At 40.1% G+C, this 18,417-nt stretch overlaps 1 protein-coding gene across 15 annotated transcripts in view; it reads left to right on the top strand.

Moving 5' to 3' along the window:
• Nucleotides 1–18,417, top strand: part of PARD3 (par-3 family cell polarity regulator) — a 562,402-nt gene that overhangs the window by 339,842 nt on the left and 204,143 nt on the right. The window lies entirely within an intron of this gene.

The raw sequence follows: 18,417 nt of genomic DNA, 5'->3' as shown, positions 1-18,417 counted from the left end.
AGTGGCTAGGGACACAGGCAGGCAGCAGATGAACAGTTCAAGGGAAGGAGGTGTGTCCACTGGGATAGTCGCTCATCAGTTGATGACCAAGTGGGCGAGGTAGAAAGTGACCTTTGGGCAAAGAAAAGTGCCTTCATGGGTTACAAAATTTAGATTTAAAAAAAAAAAATGAAGGGTTAAGAAAATATCTGTGTTCAGGGATGGCTGAACCAGCAAGTACTTCCAATCGGAAAAGTGGAGATACTTTGACCAGTAATCCTGAGGTTTGTTGAGACCATAGGGAATGGGGGTACACACTTTTATAGAAATGTTTCTGGAGAGAGTCTGCCTGGGTAAGTGCTCCAGTCACAGATCCAAGTGCCGGTCCAGTGTCCTTACGTTAGAATGAAGCTTTGTGCTGGGAAGAAGGCTTTGTTTTTCATGGCCCCTCAGGATTTCACACACAGTCTTCATTTAGCAAGCTCTGTTTCTCTGAAAACCTTATGGTTACTGCATTCCACTTACAAATGAATGTGATGATGAAAAAAAAACACACACACACACACAAAAACAACACCACCATTTAATAAAAGGGTGTTGGGGAACTGGGTTGTGTGCCAGGAGAAGGATTTCACTCTGAAGACACAGTAGAGCTTGCCATGCCACCTTCGCTCCCACTCTGCCAAGTGGAATTTACCTATGTTATAGGAAGAATACACAACAAAACAGGGTTTATTTGTTTGTGTCAGAAGTGTTGGGACTTGTAGTTTTGTAGGACACGGGCCTTGTGAATTAATGTGACCAGTTTCCTGTTGGAAAAATCAAATGGCATCTGATACAACCTGCCGGGGATTTAGGGGATGCAATTTAAATCACCCCAACGAGGTGCAGGAGCAATACTGCTTCATGGCAAAGGCTGAACTTAAAGGGAATGATTCTGCATAATCTTACTTGTCTTCTTATTTCATCTGGAATATAGCATTTATTGTTCTATAAGTACACCTACTGGGGAGTTTCCTTGGAATAAGTTCCAAATTTGTAAATCCCAAGTACTTACTGTATGCTTCTTTTAATTTGAATGTAAACAGAGGTTCCATTTTTTTAACGCAGGAAAATAAGTGTTAGCCTGACTTGTTAGCAAAGACAAGTTCTAGGGAAGCTGATATTCTATTCTTCAAGTATTCTTTTCCTTGTTGGCAGTTTTAAGTAGAGAGCTGACATCTACAGCACTGGAGCTGACTGCAAAGGGAGCCAGAGGGGCACAGAGCATGACAGCTAGGCCTTTCTGAGGCCTTCCTGGCACTTCTTAACATTTCTTTTCCGTAGACCTGCACATGAATATAGAATGCAAGTATCATGAATGACACTTACTTTATAGACTCTGCAAAGCAAATCTTTTTGCAAAAGAATTTTGACAGTTCTGAAATGCTAAGTCAATTTCAATTTCAGACTGGCTAAGAAATGGAATCCTTTTTTTTTCTTTCTTCCAATTGATATGAAAATTGAAGGCTAGTGACTATTCACCCTCTAATAACACAGGGTAAATAAATACTATCACACCATTGAAAAATATACTAGAAGACAGGCTCGGCTAATGACATTTGCCACAACATGTATTGGCAATATTATATCTGATATTTTTGATTTGTTACCAGTAGAAGTTCTGTATCTTTTACATTAGAAATAATGGATCAAGTACATGTTATTTCTAAATGTATTTTTATCATGCCACAAATTATTATATAAAGGTAATTGTTTGATCCTTCCAAATAGTTTTTTAAATAATTCACTGGAGAAGTTCTTTCATAATTAAATGTAAGATGGTTTGTTGTTGTTTTTTTTTTTTTAACCTATCTTTAATAATAGCCAATTTAGAAACAAAAAACAAATTGGATTAAATTTCCTATCATAGCAAAATGACCATGTCTTCTGTTAACATTTCTACTTAACATTTTATTTAAGGACTAGATGCACGAAAATTCATGCAAGAGTAGGCCTTTCTTCCCCCTGCTGCTGGCATTGGCTTCCCTCTGGTACCTGGGACCCGGGCTTCCCTATTCTGGCTCCTGGCAGGCACCTGGGACCTGGCCTGGCTTCCCTCCAGCCCCCGCTTCGTCAGGAAGGACATCCAGAAGGACATCCAAAAGAAGTCCGGTCTAATTAGCATATTACCCTTTTATTATTATAAATGGGTGAGCCACCCATGGTTTAGGCCAGCAATTTTCAACCTTTTTCATCTCATGGCACACATAGGCTAATTACTAAAATTCTGTGACATACCAAAAATATATATTTTTTGTCAATCTGACAAAAAATAGGTATAATTTTGATTCATTTACACTGGACAGCTATTGTATGCTTTTTTATTTGACAATATAAGGGAATAGAAGTCAGTGCCCCTGACTGAGTAGTCAGGTATTACACGCCTTAAAAATTCTTGTGGCGCATCAGTTTGAAAATTTCTGCTTTATGCTAAGGCCATGCCCCCAAACCCATTCTGATTCTTTCTTGCCTGTTCCAGCACTTTTGCCTATCCACAGTTCATTCTTCTCTCTCCCATGTCAGGAATTGCCCTTCTCTACTAGACTATTTTCACATTATCCTACACTCAGCTGTTATTTCCTCCATCTCAGAGAAAAGTCTCTCTCTACCTACTCCTTCAACTGCTACCTCATTTTCTCTTCCACTCTTAAGAGCAAACTTTTGGATACATTTGTACTTGTTGTCTTCATTTCCAGTTCTTTCTTAAACTCCCTGCAATGAAACTTTCACCCTCCATGGTCCCATAAAACCTGTTCTCATCTAGTTCACCCATGGCCCCTTTATGGGTGAGACTTCCCTGTACCTCCTCAGCCCCGCAACTGCAGGTGCACTTGGCACATCAGCTCTTGCTTTCCTTGAGATCACCCTTGCTGTTTTTCCTTCTTCCTCTCTGCACACTGTTTTGTCTCTTTTGCCAATTCTGTATCTAGCTCTGTTTTCCTGATATTAGAGTGCCTCTTTTTCTCCTTTCAGTAACACAATTTTTTTATTCCTAGGAAACAGAGCCTCAGGGCTCTAAAGACAGCTTATGCACAGATGACTCCCATTCAGGTATCCACTGTGAACTCTAGATTTGGAGGTCCAACTGTCTTCTTGATATATTCGCTCATATGTCAACCAGGCATCTGGAACTTAATATGCTCTCAGCTCAATTCCAGACATTTTCCCCCAAATGTCTGTCAGTCTTCTCTTTCTCAGAAAATGGCAGCTGTGTTTTCAGTTGGTTAGGTCCAAAACCTTGGAGTTATCCTTGACTCTTAGTTTTCACTTATACCCCACATTTATTAATGTTCAAAGGCCAAAGCCTTTTTGATCTGGTTTCAGCACATATCTCTGATCTTAGCACTTTCATGCCCCCACTGCTGCCACCACTGAGGAAGCCCTCCTCCTCCTTACTTTCCCTGATTTCACACAGAACCTTAACACGATAGCTAGAGGTCACATTACTTCCCTGCTCTTTCAACTCCCTAGTAGCTTTCTGAGTCACTCAGAGTAAAAGTTGAAATCATTAGTCACCTGTTGGACCCTATAGGACTTGCCCCCACTCTCTCTGACCTCATTCCTTCTACTCTTTCCTTAGCTGACTTTAGCTACACTAGCCTCCTCTTTTCTGATTCTATCAGGTACACCAGAGTCTTTGTCCTTGCTTACTGTCTGCCAAGAATAATCTTTTCTCAGATAACCACAGGTTCTCTCTTATTCCTTTAACATCTTTACTCAAATGTCAGCCTTTCGGAGGTCAAGCCAACATCATAAACTTTGCTCCCTCCCACCTGATACTTCCTGCCCCCAGTTTTTGGCATTGTTTGTCTCCTCTGCATTCATTACATAACATTTACTTACATCCCCCTGACTTGGTTAATAGTAAGTCAAGAGTGGCAGGGCTTGTTAACCCTTTCCCCCTAGCAGACTGACTGGTCCATAGTCAATGCCCAGTAGTGTAACAGATGCCAAGTCACTGGTAGCCCTTCAGTGCATCCCCCAACTTTAGTGGCCAGTTTCTGCCTCTGTGCCCGAGGACTTTCTGGAGTCTTGGAAGGAAGTGCTGCTTCTCTCTGCAGGACTACCAGTATGCCCAGGTATGACACCTCTACAGAGCAGTCCTCAGCCAATGACCCAAGAAAATCAGTGTAAATCCAGGTACTTACTCCAGTCCCTGTGGCTCCTAAGAATATAATTCTAGGGCGTCAGTCTATACCCTTAGCTCTTAAAGTGGGTCCTTAGACTAGCAACATGGAAAGATCTGGAGCCTGTCAGAGGTGCAGGATCTCAAGACCCTCTCCAGACCTACTGACACCAGAACCCACAGTTTAACATCCCTGGATATGTCTGTGCATGTTACAAGTTAAGAGCTGGCCTGTGGGATTGAGCTCTCCTGGCCCACAGTAGTAGCTGGCTTGAGAACTCTTCCTTTGGGTTGCCTTTCTGCCCTTCTGTCACATCTCCACTTCCCTACCGTGATTCTTGCAGCTTTCATAAAATCCCTGTCCTAAATATCTGTCTCAGAATTGCTTTATCACGAAATTCAGACTAAGATAAGTATTGTTTAAAAAAAAAAAAAAAAAAAAAAAAAGTAAAATTTCTAGAGTGAGGGGTCCTATACATGAGGAATTTTTACCTGGTATAATTTCATAAAATTATAACAAGTTGTCACTCCTGGGCAGTGCTAGTGCTGGTGTTTGTTCTCATCTTTTGAAAGATGATGCACTTCCAAAGTCAGCCTTGACTAAGGAACTGTGATCTCTTGGAGAGCAGGCCTTGTCATGCTCTCCACCAAACATGTCAAACTCAAAGGCTAACATGGGCCAAATAAACAAGGTTTAAGTTTATGTGGGCAACAAAAAACCAAATGTTTCATTTTTCATAGAAACATAGGTTTATTTTGATAGAGACATGTTGAATACAAAGGGCTGAAATAAATGAGTAGTCCTATATAATAAAAGCCTAATATGCAAATCAACTGAGCAGCAGAACAGCCAGTGGAACAACCAGTCATTATGACATGCACTGACCACAAAGGGGCAGACCCTGAAAGCAAGAGCTGCACCCAGCCCACGGGTCCTGACCGGCAGAGGCGGCAGCAGAGGGTGGAGCTGGCAAGTGGGCAGTCCCAGGCCAGCCAAGGTGGGTGCCAGCCAGAGCCCCCTGACTTCCCGTTTGTTGCCCTGCAGATTGGCCCTGATTGCCAGCCAGGGCTAGGGACTCTACCCATGCACAAATTTTGTGCACCAGGCCTCTAGTTGTTAACATAAAATAAAAGACCATTTTAGTAAAAATTAATATTTTTTCTTGAACATTAACTTACCTGACACTGAATTACTACACAAATTAATAAGCATAACACAAATAAATCCATTTTTTTTTCTGGTTCTCTGAAAGTGAAATATTTCCTGGTATGCACACTAAACAAGTCAGTATAAGACTAATGACATGGCCTGCATGTAAGGCAAATGAATGAAACACGATTATAGTAATTAGTCACTAGCAAATGTTGTAGTTTTTATTAATAACTAGAAGCCCGATGTACAAAGATTTGTGCAAGAATGGGCCTTCCTTCCCCTGGCTGTTGGGACCACCTTTCCATTCAGGCCCTGGAGCCTCCTCTTTCCATTCTGGCCCCACCTTCCCATTCTGTCCAGAGGCCCTGAGTGGCTGGGGCAATGCAGAACGCCCAACCACTTGGCACTTGCATATTAACCTACCATCTTTGTTGAGTTAATTTGCATGCTCGCTCTTGATTGGCTGGTGGGTGTTGTGAAGGTACAGAAAAATTTGCATATTTCTTTTATGTGTAGATTATGTGTAACAGGATACTGTAAAAAGTTAAGTTATGACATTTTTATTAAAATGTTTCTTGTGTACCGTTATATTGGCTGAGCCACAAGAATATTTGTTGTGGGCCATGTGGACTGTGAGTTTGCCATGCTTGGTCAACAGATTCATAGTTTGTTCTTTGGTTTGTTGTTGAAATTACCTTTTTCTTGGCTTTTAGTAGACATAAAAGATGGAATTATTTCCTATTACTGCAGATTTGCAAATCTTGATTTCCAAATTAAATTTATTTCAAGCAGTTTCCATCCTTCAGGCTGCGAGTTGTATAGTTGAAGGTCATGCCCAGAATACATGTTAAAATTGCCCTATTGATGTCTTTGTAAGCTTCAAAATGCCAGCCTCCAGGAGATGGTGTAAAAAGTCAGAACCTTGACTTTACTCTTCACAAGTCTGTGATCAGCTGCTGTGTGGAGAATGAACTCCTCTGGAGGCCAGGCTGGGCAGTTAGCAGACTGCTCACCCTCGCTGGTACTCTGGAAATTTCCCATTCCTCCCATCAGCCCCATGCACTGCTGAGCCCAGAATCCCCCTTATTCTCCACCGGGGGTGGAGACAATCTCACCTCTTAACTTCTCCTTTCATAACATCTATAATATTTGTATTATAATTTGAGTTTCTTCTGTAATCATTTCTCCCTCTTTGGTTATTTAACAGTTCCAGTTCTTTAAAAAAGAAAACAAAGGAATAACTTTACATTCTTTTGTCCACACAAAGAAATAGAGACTTTGAAATGAACTAAAGTGACTTACACTAACTGCAAAAAGTCCCTTCTTTCTGTGCTCGAGTGCTCCTCCAGGTGACTTCTGAGGTTACACATTATCACTTCAGTTCCCCTTTCTGATTGTTTTGGGTAATTGCTGGTTATTACGTCTTCCCTAAGGAGAAAAGTATGCCATGACTCCCCTCAATACTAGGGCTGCTGGTTGGCACTTACTGAACAGTCTGCTAAAACTGTTTGTAATAATCACTCAATCCATGTAATATCCCTCAGGTAGGTGCTCGTTTAGTCCCATTTTATGGGTGAAGAAACTGAACACAAAGGTTCAGAGAGGTAAACTAATTACCAGGCTCACACAGTGGTTGTATGTGGAGCCACGCTGAACCCACTTATGGATTCAGAATACTGGTCCCCCTCTAAGGCACGTGCAGGCCCCCTCTGCTGAAATAGCCTCTTCCACTGTGTTTTGCTGCTCCTAAACCTGTGTGGAAGCCAAGATTGCTATGTAGTTCAACTGTAAGGCAGCATTGTTCCTGTGTGCTATGAAAAATATAGATCCTGCTTGCTAACTGGGAAGTGAGGAAGTTAATGTCCTTTGAAGCTGGCTTTTCATTTGTGTTCCTGCCCTATTTAATTTCTGTAGCTTTCTGTGTCTGAGTCCTTTCTTGTCCTAAAATCGTTCCTAAGGACTCGGGATTTTGTTAATTTTAAAACTACCAACTGCCATAGTCCCTCGCCAACAACTGATTGACAGACCTGCCTACACTGGACCAGGAACCCTAAGGGAGATGAAACAGCAGAGTGTAGCATTCCTCCTGCTCTTTCTCAGGTGGCTGTTGTAAATGCTCTTCTCCTTGCCTGTTTTGATGCTCACTTCCCTCCCCTTTCTACACACCTTCTTGTACTTCAGCTCTGCTCCACTGCTCCTGTTACTTTTATCGTCTCCCATTAAAATAATTGTGAGGCTACACTTCTTTTCCTTGGGCTTTGTTGGAAGTCTGTGCTTTGCCTGCTAAACCTCTGGAAATTCTTTGTCTCCTCACCCTGAACCCTGTCATCGCTGCCCAGACCAGCATGTCTGCCTGACCCTACAGATGACTCTGAGGCCAGCTCACTCTGGGGCTCAATAGGAGTTGCCTGCCTGTAGGGCTCCTCTGCTCACATGTCTGTCTGAGCTTGGTGAATTTCCACTGCTGCTTATAGGGAAATAATTTCTTATCTACTTCTGTTTTTATAACTGATTTTAGTCATGAGGAAAGCATTTCCGATTAGTTTACTTTTGAATTTCTAGAATTTCAGGTTTCATTTCTTTCTTTTTTTCTTTCTTTTTAGAATGTAGTCATAAAAACATTTTTTATATTGAGTAAGTGATATAATCTACATACTTTTCTTCAGTATAGGTTGATTCTGAAACAACTGGAAGACAGTGAACTTTAAACCAGCTGTCAGTAGGACCTCTCACGGGAAGGATAGTTCCCTCTGGTGTTCTTTCCAGAGCACAGCAGCAGCCAGTTCCTGGTGTTACTTAGAGCACAGTTGGGAGCATGGGTAATCGTCCATGCAGGACACTCTGCTACACACCTGATTTGTCCTAGACATATTGGGCGAAAGGCTCTTGCCCTGACATAAACTTGGTTTGCTGTGTCTCAACACCAAGTAAGTATAAATGAGTAGTAAACCTCCTGATGGGGAGTCATATTTCAGCACCTAACAATAAGTACCCTATTAAAGATTAGCTTGCACTACTCCTTTGCCAGTTGGCGGGTGAGAGCTGCAGATCTGGAGGCAAAGAAATCTACAGTTTGTGAAGTGAAGCCTGATGAGTGTGTTGGCCACTTGGTGCTTCTGGTGGGAAAGGCCAGTAACTTGCTGTGAGAAGGGTGTGGACTTGTAGCCCTGGTTACCTCTCAAGGGAACAGTTTCATTTCCTTACCATATGCAGTCTCTGCTTATGTTCCCCTGTCCACTGTAGGTCTATGTAACTCCAAGACAAACACTGGGGGTATATACGCTGAGTGGCCAGATCATTATGATCTCTGAACGCATAATAATCTGGCCACTCAGAGTGTGAGTGTGTGTGTGTGTGTGTGTGTGTGTGTGTGTGTATTAGAGGCCCGTGTGTGTGTGAGTGTGTGTGTGTATTAGAGGCCCGGTGCATGAATTCGTGCATGGGTGGGGTCCGGCCAGCCTGGCCAGGGGGAGGGGACATGGGCGGTTGGCCTGCCTGTCTTCTACAATAGTTGAACTCCTAGTCAAGGGGACAATTCACATATTATCCTTGTATTGTATAGGATATACACTGAGTGGCCAGGTTATTATGTGTTCAGAGATCATAATAATCTGGCCACTCAGTGTACATGCATGTGCCTTATACAAAGAATCACTTGGGCAGTGAAGTAAATTAAGGATTTTACTGTTCACCTGGCAAGAACTGTTTTTCGCGATGAATAGGTGGAATTTTTTAATTCCAGTTTTGGAATTTATATGATTCTTTAGTACTTGTAAGGTAAAACCATTAATTTACATATTCTACCAATATTTAGCAGAGGCCTACTATGCTAGGCCTCATGCTAAGTGAGAGGACTTTAGTGGTGGGTGTAACTCAGCAAGCAGGTGTTGAGAAAGGGCCTATGGTCATGGTTGTGTGAAGGCCTTGCCCAGACCACGACAGTCAGCCTCCCTCTGGAAGCTGCTAGTGAAAATGAGTCCCAAAAGGTGTTTGAGTTCTCTGTCTGAGGAAGGCTCTGGGGGAAAGGAGTATTCAGACTCTTTTGATGTGATCTTCAGTAAGAAATCAGTTCCACCTTGCAACCTTATGTAGACATACATACACAGTAACTGAAACATTGCACAAAGTTAATGCTTGTTCTTCCTCTCTATGATGCGCTCTGATGGGTATTGCTGAGAGGCAGCCAGTTAAGGGCCTGGACTCTGAAGTTAGGTCACCTGGCTCCAAATCCGAGTTGCACACTAATCAGCCTTGTGTTTTGGCAAGTTAACAAACATCCCTTTGTTTTACTTTTGTCGATTGTAAAGTATGATTAGTCATGGTGCCTTCGTCACAGGGTTGTTTTGAAGTTACACTGAATTATTGTGTACAAAGCACCTTAGAACCCCTCCTGGTACAAAGAATGCACTGTGTAAAATGATAGCTTCTGGATTTGTTACTATTATTATTCTGTAGTTCATTTAAAAATTACTAATAATTTGTATTACTAGTGGCAAATAGTGGGTTGTAACACACAGTTTGAAAAATATTGTTTAGCTGGTGGAAATCTCTACACTTGCCAAAGGTAGCAGGAAGGAGCCTGGATGGGTCTGAAAGGCAGAGGGGCTTAATGTTAAGGCCAATTGAAAGCCATTCAAAAGAATGATTTGATAATATTTACACTTTTTAGAAAATTAAAAGATTACTATAACCAGTGTGTAGGATAAATTAAAGAGCTAAACCAGAGTGAATGCCAGGAACATTTTTAGGTAGCTATTGTAAAAATCATGGCCAGAAATGGTGGTGGCTATGGGGACAAAGATTCCATATATATTTCTTAGAAGGAATCTAGGTTATTTGGTTAGATCAGTGGTTGGTAAACTCATTAGTCAACAGAGCCAAATATCAACAGTACAATGATTGAAATTTCTTTTGAGAGCCAAATTTTTTAAACTTAAACTATATAGGTAAATTATTATAAACTATATAGGTACATTGTTATTAACTTAATTAGGGTACTCCTAAGCTGGCCTTTGCTAAAAACTAAGAGGGACAGAGTCACATGTGGCTGGAGAGCCACATTTTGCCGACCACTGAGTTATCGATAGATGTAAGAAAATAAGGAAGACTAAGAAGCACTCTCACAGTTTCGACCTGATTACCTGGGTAGATAGTCATACACTGACTAGAAAACATGAAAGGAGGATCATATTTGAAGAAACATGATATGTTGAATCTGACTTTCACTTGTCTGCAGTTTGCCCAAGTGGAGGTGCCTGATGGGCAGAAGAGGGGTAGAGGCTGGCCAGAAAGCTGATACTTGACACCATGGCAGTGCTAGTGGAGGGTGGTCTGGGAAGCCTGCGCCCAGAAAGAGGAGCAGGCTGAGGCCAGAGTTCTGAGGATTCTTCACATACAGGGGGCAGCTCAGGGTAGGGAGTGGACTGGGCTGGTGGAAGATGTTGATTATTGAGAAGAAGCTTCTGTAGAGAAAGGTAGAAAACCAGAAGAGGATGGTCATTAAAGCCAAAGCTAGAGTATGTTTTTATTAATTAAGTACCTGGTCAATGGTGTTCCTGCTGAGAGGTCAAAAGGTACTCATGGTCTCAGCTGCGTTGGAATTATCGATGCCAGTATAAATCACTGGACCAGTTTGAATGGTTGCTCCTTGTTATATGATACCCTTTACTGTTTCTGCATGATGCCAGTACAGACAATCTCTTGATGCTAGTGTTTCTTCCAAGTTAAAGATATTATATATTAATTCTTATTTTAAGAAGCAAAGCTCTTTCCCGTACTAACATTCCCTACATAAAGACAGAAACCTGTGCCAGATTTCCATATTTTTGAGACATTTGTTACTTAAATAAAATTTAAGTAACATTAATCCTAATTGTAGTTTTTTACAAAGGATTGTAGAAATTAGGGTGCATTTTTTTTTAAAGTAAATTATTACCAAAATATAAGTTGGAGGGAAAATAAATTTAATGATTATTTTTATTGACATGGGATTACTTCTTGCCTTCAGTGATGAGAGAATCTATCATCCATCCCCTATCTGTTTCTCTTTTGTCTTATGTGGTGGCAGTTGTGGTATTGACCAGAGTTGGAGTGGATTCTGATGACATCAGCTACTCTAAATTAGAATAGTACTTAGTTCCAATTTTTGCTTATATTTATAAAACTAGGAAAGTAATTAGGTCAGCTGTATAGCTTCTTTCATCAAAGTACCAGGTTTAAAATTACTTTCTTTGAAAATATTTTTTTTTTAATTATGGCATTTAACCATTATAACGCATAATCAGGAGTCCTCACTCTATACTTTCACACATTTCAGACTGTTTTCCTAGGACCTATTTTCCCAGGCTTTGTGGGTATTTTTCATTCTCATGGCAAAAAAAAAAAAAAAAGAAGAAGAAGAAAAAGAACTGCGATTTGCAGATGTCCTTGTTTTTCAAGGCAACACTGTTCACTTTTTATGTTCTGTTATAAAATGTTGGGCATGTCCTAATTATTAATGCTTAACAAATAGGCTATTGAAACTGCTATATTGAGCATGCCCAAGATTTTAGTTTGTCAAGCTTTTAGAAGTGTACCTAGCTGTGTTCTGCATACCTGCATGATTTTTAAGAATATTTTTGCTCTTTTAACTTGTATTTTAAATATGAATCTTTTGATGATTATGTACTTTATGGTCATTGTTGCATTAAAAAACATTTCAACTAGATTTCTTTCCGGAAATATATTTCCCAGGAAAGTGTAGAATTATGTATATGATTCTGTGACACACTTTGGGTTTTTAAAAAGTAGAAGACAGTCGAAACCGGTTTGGCTCAGTGGTAGAGCATCGGTCTGCGGACTGAAAGGTCCCAGGTTCAATTCTGGTCAGGGGCATGTACGTTGGTTGCAGGCACATCCCCGGTAGAGGGGACGTGCAAGAGGCAGTTGGTCGATGTTTCTCTCTCATCAACGTTTCTAGCTCTCTATCTCTCTCCCTTCCTCTCTGTAAAAAAATCAATAAAATATATTAAAAAAATTAAAAAGTAGAAAACATAATTAGTTAGTAATTGTTTGGTTCTAGGCAGATACCATTACAGCAATAGGCTTTTACTGATTTTAGGTCTGCCTTTTCAGTCTTAAGATACAAATCGAAAAAAGTTATAAAACATCTTTTTCTGTGTAACTATTTTTTGGAACGTTCCCATATTTAAATATAGTTTTATTCATATATGTCTTATTTTACTGTCTATGTTCTACAGTTTTACTCATAGAGTAGACCCCAGTCTATTTTGTTTTGCCAAACTCCTATGAGATGGAAGTCATAATTCACTAAAGCAGAATTTTCATACTATTTCCAGTTACCTGTTGTCAGCAGTGGAAAAGAACCTTTTCTTTTTGACCTGTCTTCTGCTGTTCTATGTACATACAGCTGGTGGGCAGCCATCTAATTAAAGAGAAACCCCTATTGAATAAAAGAAAGTTTGTGAAGGCATTTCTACTCACTAACTGGCATCAGAAACAATGGAGATAAAATTAAAATCATTTCTGGCTCATGTAGTGTTGTTTTCCTCTTGCCTTCATACTGGAAGTCTTTGTCAGCTGGAATGGCACCTTGTGCTGAATAGGTGGGGCTGCATATGGTGGTTATTTTATCAATTAGTTCTGCTCTTACACTCCGGAAAGGCTGTAGGTGCCCTCTTGCCCTCTGTTGGCTACATAAATTGACTTTGAGCTTACCGTCTTCACTATAGGACTGACCAGTGAAGAATTGGTGTGAAGATGGGATCATTTACAAAGATGTTATGAATAATATACTTTTCTTTTCCTGTCTGGGAATTCAAATATGTAAAAGGAAATAATTATTCTTGTCTTTTTAGGTCTGTGATTTTATCTGTGAAAAATTGTTGAGTTGTAATATAGACCCAAGTAATTATGGTTTAAACATGATAGCACATTTTTTTCCTTCTAATTTAAAAGAAACATGGAGATTGGTACTCCAAGGCATATGTGGTAGTCCCAGAGCCTCCTTTTGATGCAGCCATGCTTAAAATGTATTCCTTTATTTTTTTAAATTATGGTAAAATATACATAACATTCATCACCTTAGCCATTTTTAAGTGTTCAGTTCAGTGGCATTAGTACATTCACATTGTTGTTCACTCATCTCCAGAACTCTTTTCATTTGGCAAAATAGAAACTGTGCCCTTTAAATACTAAACCCATTCCCCCTTCTTACCCCTTTCTATATTCTGAATCTCTGAATGTGAGTACTCTACAGACTTCATGTAAGTGGAATCATACAGAAATTATATTTTTTGTCATTGGCTTATATCACTTATCATAATGTCCTCAAAGTTTGTCCATGATGTACTAACTATCAGAATTTATTTTCTTTCTTATGGCTGGATTGTATTCCATTATATGTATATGCCATTTTTTGTTTATCCACTCATCCATTAACGAACACTTAGCTTGCGTCTACCTTTTATACCATGAACACAAGTATCCTCACATGTATTTCTGTCCTCACTGTCACTTGGTAGTTACAGTTCTATCCATCTTGTCAGAATTCTAAGCAGGAAGGGGAAATGACAACTTCTAGTAGAGTTGGCCTCCTTTTTAAGGATCTTTCCCAGGAGTCCTATAATCATTTTTATGAACCAGAAGTAAAGAATAACAATGACAATAAAATTGTTAATATTTGCTGAAAGTCTATATGTGCTAACACACAGTAAATGTATAATTCATTTAATTCTCAAAATAAACCTGTGATATGATGACTACGTTTTGTCAAAGAGAAATTGAGGCCCAAAGAGGCTGAGTTGTCTGAGTACATGATTCACATGGCTGCACACCATCTAGCTAGTAAGAGGCAAAGCTGGGACTTTGATTAAGGAATCTGGCTCTGTTTTTTTCCTGTTTTCAAAGGTAGCTGGGAAGAGTAGTTTTATCTCAGTAGGCATATTTCCTCTCTCTACCAAATTAAGATTCCACTTCTAAGAAGAGAAGGAGAATGTATATTGGGTAGGCAACTAGGAATACCTGTTGTGGAGTGCCTTCTCCTGGGAACTGCCTCTCCAACCCACTGTGTCTGAAGCCAGGTAGCCTTGGGCTTCTGAAATTGTAACTGCTTCATAGCACACTCTATTGTGCTGACCAAGACCAACCACTACTGGACAGATCATTCTGGTTTAACCAAAAAGGCAGGGAATAGAGCACCAATGCTGAAACATATCCACCACTTACAATGGCCATGATATTTCCAACTTTGGGAACCTGGAAGAGCTACCTGGTAATGGAGGAGGGAAGGGATGCCTATAGAGATATTTTTGTTAGAAAAGTGCATCTCTTTTTTCTTTTCTTAGAGTGAGGATTTCTATAGTGTGCTTCATGTTCAAAAACATGCTCATATTTAATATTTGATACTACTATTTTTATAAATATTTTATTAGTATTCCATAGTGACAGTTGTTAAACATCCAATAACAATGTTTTTCTGTGCCGAACCAGCTCATCCAGGTTCAGTGAGCCTGAGAGGGCAGTGAAGGATTGATGAAAGACAGATTATAGAATAAAAGCTGGGTCTGGGTGGAATGCTGCCCTCTCTGATGGAGAGAGAGAGTGCCACAGCCTGTAAGCTGTCTCTTTATTTTATACTCAGATTCCATGAGGCAAAGTAAATGCATGGTTACAAAGTAAATGCGTGGTTACAAAGTTCTTGTGAGTTTCAAATCTACTCAATTACAGGCACCGAACTCTATCAAGCCCACATCATTCAGGCACATGGGACCATATGTTCGGACCATAGGTTCAAGCTTACAGGTATAGCCTCTGGCTATAATTTTTCTGGGAGGGCTCTGTCCTCCAAGCTGGGCCTTGCACTTGGCAATAAGAGGACTGTGTCCTCTCATTAGTCCGAGACTTGTACCTGTCCAAACAATGTAGTCACTCTCCACATATTCTCTCACTCCTTTTTTTTAAACACTTCTGTTTACATCATCAAAAGCTCTAGGCAAATTATTCAGCATAATCAACATCAAGAACAAATTTCTGACTATTAACAAAACAACCAACACAGTAATATTAATGTGATACAGCAACAAGAGAGAACGAAACTCTATTAATAAAACAATAAAAAAGCAATGTCAATGAAACACAGCAATAAGAGAAAAACCAAACTAAAGACATGTTAACATTTTCAGGATATCTTAATCAGAGCCCTCAGATTTAGCTGTGCCAAGACTTTACTGAAGACTGACAGCTCACCAATGCTAGCATTGCCATAAACATGGTTTCTACTTCTTGCTTTTCTGCCATTTGCTTGGCCGCAGTCGTCATCCTCTTCAACTGACTCCATGTTGATACCTCAGTCCCTTGCATGGTAAGATGCCGTGATGTGAAGATATCGTCAATGCAAGGCTGATCCACTGGATCAGGCTGCTTGGATGGCTGGCTTTGGGACTGAGACAGCACTAGTTCCAGTCAAATCAGCCCCATCTGCGCTGGTGGAAGTCTGGTTCCTTCCTCAGTTTTTTTCTTCAGCCACTGCTACATGGAAACGAGCAGTCCTCAGTCTTTCGGAGCTGGAGACCTCCATCTCTGAGTCTGGACCTAAAATTCCAGGGAGCTATCAGGTCACACAAGAAAGAAATAACCAAAGCCAAGAAACAATGTGACTGCCTCAAAAGCTTACAAGCTAGGGCAGAAATAAAAGTTACTTCCTCAAACAGCATCAACCATAGCCATTTTTGTTTCACAGTCCTTAACAAAATGTCCTGGCCTGGCTTTAAGCATCCTGCTGACCAGGATTTCCATCCTTAGCTTTAAAGTTCCCAATGATCTATCTCTTATTTTCTATCTTCTATTTCTACCACTTGTTTTCTCCCACTTATTTTTTACAGCTTATTTTCTACTTTCTTTTACTCTCTTTAAATGACAATTATGCTTTACAGATCTGTTTTTATTGCTTCAATAAGCATTGCTTTAGGGATCCTCTTCTTTTTCTGTTTTTCATCTTATTTCTTAATCTATTTTCTACTGCTTTACTAAGCATTATCCCATGTTTTACACCCAGTAATTACTAAACCTTGCTCCCTACCCTACTTTTACTTTCTGCACGCATGCCTTAAAAGAGCCTCATTTCACCTCACAATTATTGTACAATTCCCCCATACTCGGGCCCCACGTTGGGTGCCATATGAGCCGAGCCAGCTCATTGAGGTTCAATGAGCCTGAGAGGGGGCGGTGAAGGATTGAGAAAATACAGACAACAGAGTGAAAGCTGGGTCTGGGTAGAACAATGTCCTCTCTGATGGAGAGCCTCTCTAATGGAGAGCTAGCAACAGCGCCACAGCCTCTAAGCTGTCTCTCTATTTTACAGCCAGATTCCATGAGGCAAAGTAAATGCGTGGTTACAAAGTTCTCATGAGTTTCAAATCTACTCAGTTACATGCAAATGAACTCTATCAAGCCCACATCACTCAGGCACATGATACCACGTGTTTGGACCATAGGTTCAAGCTTACAACTATAGCCTCTGGCTATCATTGTTCTGCGAGGGCTCTGCCCTCCAAGTTGGGACTTGCACATGGCAATGAGAGACCTGTGACCTCTCATTAGTCCAAGGCCTAAACCTATCCCAACACTGTAGCCACTCTCCACATCTTTCTGATTTTTTTAGTATAAGCTCTTAATCAGTGCTCTACTGTACTGACTTCGATGCCTTTTTAATGTACTGGTTTTTATGGCTACACCCCCCAAATATATTCTTAGGTTATAATATGCTAGATCTTATCATCTAAGACTTAGCCAGTTATTTGCATTCAGCTTTACCCATCTCAGTAGAGTCTTGCTTCTTCAGTTTTTAGAAAGTACTAGATGGATCATTGAAGGTAAAGACCAATAAACCTGCCACTTTCCTTTGAATCCTCTTCTTCTTCTTTGAAAATAAGGAATATATCTCATTGAGCTTAGTTGTCTTAAACACTAACCCAGTGGTACTCAACCCACCAGGGTTTTGCCCACAGGGGACCTTGGCAGTCTCTGAAGATTTATTTGGTTGTCACAGTGGGGAGGGGGTACTACTCATGTAGTTGCTACAGACCAGGGATGCTGCTAAACAACCTGTGATGTACTAGAGAGCCCCACTCTCCCCTCACTATACAGGATAATCTGGCCCCAAATGTCAGTGATGCCAAGGTTGAGAAACCCTGCTCTTGCCATCTCATCTACCGTGTGATATGTAATTTTGTTGATCTTCACATAAGTTATCTGAGTTTTGAGTGTTTTATGCCTAATTGTCCTCAGGTCCATCCACCAACAACACATCTCCATCTTTGTTCTGTGTGAAGAACATTGTACCATGCATTTAGGAGGGCGCTTAAGAGTTAAAATTACAGAGACCACTTTCAAGTATTTTACAGTCTCATTAGTATTAACACCATTTAGGATGCTTCCATAGTGATCTTTAAAATTTATTTAAAAATATTATTTCAGTGTAATAAATAAGTATTTTACTAATTCATGAACTCTTAACATGTAAAGTAACATGAAGAACTCAAGAGGCATATGAAGAGATTGAGGGCAATTTGAGAGGGAGAACAGTGTTCTGTTATATATCTTTCGAATTTGGGATTTAGACTTTGAAGTTCTCGCCTCTCAACCCAGCTCCACATCTCTGGCATTTAATCTGACAGCCTCAGTTTTCTCATTTCCATGTTCTTCATATTTCATTTTAAGAACTAAAATAATGTGTATGAAAAGCTCTTTGAAATTTAAAGTACTGTACATCTGTCAGCTTTTTAAGTTCTTTTCACGTGGGCTTTCTTTTCTTGGATTAATTATTTCTGCATTAGTTTGTAGATAGGTATTTTGCATACCTTTCATAAAACATTTTATGTGGGTTATTTCTACCTTTTAGGATATACATCTATCTATAAGTAGATAGACAGACATAGTGTTTTCAATGAAGTGAGGTTTGCTAATACACCATGATTATAAATACTAGCTTGAGCTAGACAATTTCAAACTTTTGTCAAGGAAAAGCAACCTAATGATATCTTGTAAAAGCAGCCATCCTTGGGAAGACTTGACGATTTAAACTGATATTGGAGGTATTGGCTCTGGTTCCAGGACAGCT

This window comes from Pipistrellus hanaki (genome assembly GCF_964339955.1).
Source record: "Pipistrellus hanaki genome assembly, chromosome: 1".
Taxonomy (NCBI): Eukaryota; Metazoa; Chordata; class Mammalia; order Chiroptera; family Vespertilionidae; genus Pipistrellus; species Pipistrellus hanaki.
Note: the sequence above shows the minus strand (reverse complement) of the source record. Positions and strands in the feature narration are given on the sequence as shown.